Source organism: Danio rerio, chromosome 5 (genome assembly GCF_049306965.1).
Source record: "Danio rerio strain Tuebingen ecotype United States chromosome 5, GRCz12tu, whole genome shotgun sequence".
NCBI lineage: Eukaryota > Metazoa > Chordata > Actinopteri > Cypriniformes > Danionidae > Danio > Danio rerio.
Window position 1 is genome coordinate 962,501 of NC_133180.1, and position 7,500 is coordinate 970,000.

A 7,500-nucleotide genomic window follows, 5' to 3' on the forward strand; every position below is an offset into this window, starting at 1 on the left:
ACATACTATTTGACTAGATATTCTTCAAGATAATAGTATTCAGCTTAAAGTGACATTTAAAGCTGCTGAATGTCAGTGTTTGACTCTTCTAGAGCATGAAAACAGCATCATATGTGTGCAGATATTCAGAAACACACACTCTGGTTTATCTGAGACACAATGCTGAAGTCAGATATTCTGCTGTGAACGTGTGTTACGTGTCTTTGTTTTAGCCTCTTTAACGTGGCCAATGCCAGTCTAGCCAATTATATTTCAGCACCTCGGGTTGCCAGATGGTGGAAAACAGCGTATTTCATTTACTCAGTCAGGAAGGCGCTCAAAGCATGCATCCGTGGCTGAAATGTGCCCTCTGGTGGACAGTAGCAGACACTGAAATGAGACGCAGATTCAGAGTTCCACATGAGGTTATTAATGAGCAAATAATATCAATATCACGAGTGTAAATATTAGGTGAGCAGGTCACATTGTAACCCGTTTCCTAACAACACACTACATGAGGAGATACACAGTGATGAGCATTAGGGCTGATTGCAGCAGACGAAACAGGACAGAAATGTAAACACAGCCATTCAGAAGCACAGAATAGTGCACTCACTGCACTCCAGCACAACGCTGAGCTTTAGAATCTAATGAACACATATTAAAGCTCTTCAGGGCTTGACGTTAACGTTTTTGCTCACCAGCCACTGTGGCTAGTTGTTTTCCAACATTACTAACCACTCGCCAGTTTCACTAGCCACAATTTTGTTGCTGGGAGAAGATATTTTATATGCAGGAATTTGACTTTGACATGCTAATATGACTTGATTTAGTTTTGCGTAATTTTTAATTAGTTTTGCGTAAAGCATTGATAGCTCCTCCCTAAAGCATTGATAGCTCCTCCCTAAAGCATTGATAGCTCCTCCCTAAAGCATTGATAGCTCCTCCCTAAAGCATTGATAACTCCTCCCTAAAGCATTGATAGCTCCTCCCTAAAGCATTGATAGCTCCTCTCTAAAGCATTGATAGCTCCTCCCTAAAGCATTGATAGCTCCTCTCTAAAGCATTGATAGCTCCTCCCTAAAGCATTGATAGCTCCTCCCTAAAGCATTGATAACTCCTCCGTAAAGCATTGATAACTCCTCCCTAAAGCATTGATAGCTCCTCCCTAAAGCATTGATAGCTCCTCCCTAAAGCATTGATAGCTCCTCCCTAAAGCATTGATAACTCCTCCCTAAAGCATTGATAGCTCCTCCCTAAAGCACTGATAGCTCCTCCCTAAAGCATTGATAACTCCTCCCTAAAGCATTGATAGCTCCTCCCTAAAGCATTGATAGCTCCTCCCTAAAGCATTGATAGCTCCTCCCTAAAGCATTGATAACTCCTCCCTAAAGCATTGATAGCTCCTCCCTAAAGCATTGATAGCTCCTCTCTAAAGCATTGATAGCTCCTCCCTAAAGCATTGATAGCTCCTCTCTAAAGCATTGATAGCTCCTCCCTAAAGCATTGATAGCTCCTCCCTAAAGCATTGATAACTCCTCCGTAAAGCATTGATAACTCCTCCCTAAAGCATTGATAGCTCCTCCCTAAAGCATTGATAGCTCCTCTCTAAAGCATTGATAGCTCCTCCCTAAAGCATTGATAGCTCCTCCCTAAAGCATTGATAACTCCTCCCTAAAGCATTGATAACTCCTCCCTAAAGCATTGATAGCTCCTCCCTAAAGCATTGATAGCTCCTCCCTAAAGCATTGATAACTCCTCCCTAAAGCATTGATAACTCCTCCGTAAAGCATTGATAACTCCTCCCTAAAGCATTGATAACTCCACCCTAAAGCATTGATAACTCCACCCTAAAGCATTGATAGCTCCTCCCTAAAGCAGTGATAGCTCCTCCCTAAAGCATTGATAGCTCCTCCCTAAAGCAGTGATAGCTCCTCCCTAAAGCAGTGATAGCTCTTCCTTAAAGCATTGATAGCTCCTCCCTAAAGCAGTGATAGCTCCTCCCTAAAGCATTGATAGCTCCTCCCTAAAGCAGTGATAGCTCCTCCCTAAAGCAGTGATAGCTCTTCCTTAAAGGACTGATACTCTTGCCCTAAAGCATTGATAGCTCCTCCCTAAAGCATTGATAGCTCCTCCCTAAAGCATTGATTGCCCTACCCTAAAGTATGACAGCTCTGCTCTAAAAGACTGATAGCTCTGGCCTGATTCAGTTTTTGCGTAATGTTAATTTAAGGATTTGCCAAATTTATCTCTGACCACATTAAAAACAAATAAATATTTCTCAGCCATGCATTTTAAATAGTGTGTCAAACAAGCTATATATAGCTGAATACATGCTCTTTTTAATCAACGAAAATTATTTTAAAAATAATTATTGCCATCTAAAACAAATGCATAAACTGTGTCCTGGCTAAAGCTCCCAGATCACCAGTTTACTAAATGAGGAGGTAATCTTCTATTGAAGCAATCTTATTGTAGAAAATAGAATTAAACCATATTAACAAAAATATCCATAAGCAAAAGAAAGCATACTGTGTGTGCTAATGAAAGGATCACGTTATCATTAGGCCTGTTCATCTGTTCAAAGAATGGTGAAAGTGAAAGCAGCAACTGCTTGCAAAAATCGGGAGCTCTTGAAAGCAGCAGGACTGTGGATGCACGAGCATCACATTTGTCTAGTCTATTGTGAAGAGAACGGATCACACCAGTTGAGTTTCCAGCCACAGTTTCTTTGTGCAAGTAAACGGGAGCGTGCACGCTTTGTAAACAGTCATTCATGTCACCTGTGTGCTCTTTCTTTTGCTTTCGCGAACACGGTTATTTTTGTCTTGATACTTCTTTATTCTAAGATCACATTTGCATGCACATTGAGCTGTCTTTATTGTCCAACCTGCTTTAAAGAAAACTACCATTTTAAATGTGTTTACAACCAGCCAAAATGGCTAGTGGGAGTGGCTGTCTTACTGTCTTACTACACAGCTGAAATCTACTGGCATTTGGCGGGTTGGTTGATGTTAATATCAAGCCCTGAACCTCTTGAACAGGATTAAATGTAGATGCTGAATCACTGATATGTGTTGGTTTGCACTGAGTCTCAGTTCTGAGTTTCAGACGCTTTATTGTATTGTCCTGATCTGAGCTGAACTATCTGCTGCTGCTTTCAGTAGTACGGCAATAAATCTCCTGTTAGACTCACATTATTAGCATTTAACACTGAATAAAGCACATCAGCTGTACCTGAGCTGATCATGCTCAGTGTTCTGTTGTTCACCTGTGAGAAATAGAAGTCAATTCTAATATATTCTAATTCCTGTGTGTGTGTGTGTATATATATATATATATATATATATATATATATATATATATATATATATATATATATATATATATATATATATATATATATATATTCAGTCAGACACATTACCATCAATCTGACAACCTGCGCTTGTGTGCACTCCTCAAAAGTGGAACTGAGCGAAAATGTATTTCGATCCAAGAGTGCAATACCGAGTTCCACCACTGGGTGTCAAACTTACATACTGCATCCTTAAAGGCTTCACTAGGGTAATTAGGGTAAAGTTAGGGTAATTAGGCAAGTCATTGTATAACAGTGGTTTGTTCTGGGGACAATCGAATAATCAATCTGTAAAGAGGCTAATAATAATGACCTTTATATATATATATATATACTAAAAAAATATTGTGAGGATTCAGCCATTGCTCTGTTCAGCAGCACTTGAGAAATATTTGACAAGTAATTACTATTGGACAGACGGGTGAATATTTTTCACACACTCACAGTTTCATACAGTTTTTATTCAGTATTTTACTTAATGATATGCCAGAACTCAGCGAGCCTCTCTTTATTTTGATCATTTCTGCCTGGTTTGATTTCTCTCTCAGAAGTGCTGCTGCTGTCACACAGTTTATTATGAAAAATGGCTTTGACCTTAAATGACCTTCCTGACATTCATGCATGTGTGTGTACGTGTGTGTGTGTGTGTGTGTGTGTGTGTGTGTGTGTGTGTGTGTGTGTGCGTGCGTGCGTGCGCATGTGTGTGTGACAGACTCATGCAGTGACGCAACGCTTGACATTTGCTCTGCTGTGTGTCAGTCCTGCTGTTGAACATGTCACACACACAGCTGGAGTGTGTGTGTGTGTGTCTGTGTGTGTGTGTGTGTGTGTGTGTGTGTGTGTCTGTGTGTCTGTGTGTGTATAAGAGAGAGAATGTGTGTTTGTCTGTGCCTGAGTCTTGTGCATCTGTCTAAGTGTGTGTGTGTGTGTGTGTGTGTGTGTGTGTGTGTGTGTGTGTGTGTGTGTGTATGTCATTCTCAGCAGTTCTGAGATCAGGTCTTGTTTACTTCCCTCTTGCTGTTTAACAGAATGAATGAGGTTGTGTCCATGTTTGTTTATTATCTGCCGTATGTTAGTGAAATCTGCTCTGTGTGATTGGCCAGCCGAGTGGTGTCTGTGGGAGTGGCCTGTGTTTGCGTGGCCAATCAAGAGACCTTTTACTGTGGTTAGTGTGGTTGTTATTTAACTGGATTTTTAGTTCACTGGTTTGGGTTAGGTTGTGGTTTAGGCGCATGACATCACTTTGTGTTTGTGTTTTAGTTGTGTTTGTGGTTCTGTTGTGTTTGTTGTGTAGCTGTGTTTGTTGTGTAGCTGTGTTTGTTGTGTAGTTTTGTTTGTGCTTCAGTTGTGTTTGTGCTTCAGTTGTGTTTGTTATGTACATGTAGTTGTGTTTGTTGTGTAGTTGTTTGTGCTTCAGTTGTGTTTGTTGTGCAGTTGTGTTTGTTGTGTAGTTGTTCATGTTTCAGTTGTGTTTGTGCTTTAGTTGTGTTTGTTATGTAGTTGTGTTTGTTGTATAGGTGTGTTTGTTGTGTAGTTGTTTATGTTTCAGTTGTGCTTGTGCTTTAGTTGTGTTTGTTGTATAGTTGTGTTTGTTGTGTAGTTGTTTGTGTTTCAGTTGTGTTTGTTGTGTAGCTGTGTTTGTTGTGTAGCTGTGTTTGTTGTGTAGCTGTGTTTGTTGTGTAGCTTTGTTTGTTTTGTAGCTGTGTTTCTTGTGTAGCTGTGTTTGTTGTGTAGCTGTGTTTGTTGTGTAACTGTGTTTGTTTGAGTGATGAGCAGAGGATTATGGGGGTGTAGGGTGTTTGTCTTCTCCTCCTCCTGTCTTTTCTCCTGAGACGTTCCTCTATTTTGGGAATAACTCCTCCAGCGCTGCTCATTTTTCTCTCTCTGTTAATTAGATTTAAACGCTCTCTCTGCTCATTTGCATATGAACACCCTTTTAATGAGAGCAGATAATGAAGTTCTGTAATCACAGGCCACAGTGTGTGTCTCTTGAGCGCGTGTGTGTGAGAAAGAGAAAGAGAGAAAAAAAGAGTGTATTTGTGTAAGAGAGAGTATGTGAGGTTATGTACGTATCTGAGGATGTGTTTGTGTCAGAGAGAGAGAGAGAGAGAGTGTAAGAGGGTGTGTGTGTGTGTGTGTGTGTGTGTGCGTGTGCCTGTGTGTGGATGTTACCATTATCGTTCTATTTTCTGTATTATTCCTAATTTAAGCAATAAAAGCACATGTAGTGTGTGTCTGTGTTCTGCTCGACTCTGCAGCTAAAGCACAACAAGATGGAGAACGACGACTCTGTTGTTGTCAAACTCTGTTACTGTCAACTCTGTTACCGTCAACTCTGTTTGCGTCATCTCTGTTATCCTCATCAGTTATCGTCAACTCTGTTATCGTCAACTCTGTTATCGTCAACTCTGTTATCGTCAGCTCTGTTTGCGTCATCTCTGTTATCGTCAACTGTTATCGTCAACTCTGTTATCGTCAACTGCTATCGTCAACTCTGTTATCGTAATCTCTGTTATCGTCATCAGTTATCGTCAACTCTGTTATCGTCAACTGTTATCATCAACTCTGTAATCGTCATCTGTTATCGTCAACTCTGTTATCGTCATCTCTGTTATCGTCAACTCTGTTATCGTCAACTCTGTTATCGTCATCTCTGTTATCGCCAATTCTGTTATCGTCAACTCTGTTATCGTCATCTGTTATCGTCAACTCTTATCGTCATCTCTGTTATCGTCAACTCTGTTATCGTCAACTCTGTAATCGTCATCTGTTATCATCAACTCTGTTATCTTCAACTCTGTTATCGTCAACTCTGTAATCGTCATCTGTTATCATCAACTCTGTTATCGTCAACTCTGTAATCGTCAACTTTGTTATCGTCATCTCTGTTATCGTCAACTCTGTTATCGTCAACTCTGTAATCGTCATCTGTTATCATCAACTCTGTTATCGTCATCTCTGTTATCGTCAACTCTGTTATCGTCAACTCTGTAATCGTCATCTGTTATCATCAACTCTGTTATCGTCAACTCTGTTATCGTCAACTCTGTAATCGTCAACTCTGTTATCGTCAACTCTGTTATCATCAACTCTGTTATCGTCAACTCTGTAATCGTCAACTCTGTTATCGTCAACTCTGTAATCGTCATCTGTTATCATCAACTCTGTTATCGTCATCTCTGTTATCGTCAACTCTGTTATCGTCAACTCTGTAATCGTCATCTGTTATCATCAACTCTGTTATCGTCAACTCTGTAATCGTCATCTGTTATCATCAACTCTGTTATCGTCAACTCTGTAATCGTCAACTCTGTAATCGTCATCTGTTATCATCAACTCTGTTATCGTCAACTCTGTTATCGTCAACTCTGTAATCGTCAACTCTGTTATCGTCAACTCTGTTATCGTCATCTCTGTTATCGTCAACTCTGTTATCGTCAACTCTGTAATCGTCATCTGTTATCATCAACTCTGTTATCGTCAACTCTGTTATCGTCAACTCTGTTATCGTCAACTCTGTTATCGTCATCTGTTATCATCAGTTCTGTTATCGTCAAATTTTATCGTCATCTCTGTTATTGTCATCTCTGTTATTGTAAACTCTGTTACCGTCAGTTCTATCAAGTCATTAAATCTGCTGCTGCTTTTAGTAGTATGATGTAAATGTAAATTTTATGTAAATACATTTGATGTAAAATGGCACTCAGACTCACATTGTCAGCATTTACCAGAGCTGATCATCATTCCAGTATAAGGGTAATGAATGGAAAGTGCCTTAACTGTTCCTGCAATTCTGGAATGTCATGTGTTGTGTTTTGACCGGTCCGATTAGCTTCTGTGTGTGTGTGTGTGTGTGTGTGTGTTTGTGCTGTCAGCAAACGTGTACGCTGAGTGTAATTGGAGGCAGTTAAGGCAATGATGTTAACAGTAATCACTGCGATAAGACTCAGGACTGTGCAACACATTTTGTTGGCAAAAAGCAAAGAAATAATTGGGGTTCCCATGTGAGTTTGTGTAACGCAGGGCTCAGTCCACATAAACCCACAGTCTCTCTCTCACTCTCTCTCTCTCTCTCTCTCTCTCTCTTTCTCTCTCTCTCTCTCTCTCTCAGGCATAGAGAGAGAGTGTGTGTGTGTGTGTGTGTGTGAAATCTACATCTGTTT

General features: G+C 40.2%; 1 protein-coding gene across 10 annotated transcripts in view; it reads left to right on the forward strand.

Moving 5' to 3' along the window:
* The window catches only part of dcc (DCC netrin 1 receptor), a 402,326-nt gene that overhangs the window by 234,669 nt on the left and 160,157 nt on the right, over positions 1-7,500 (forward strand).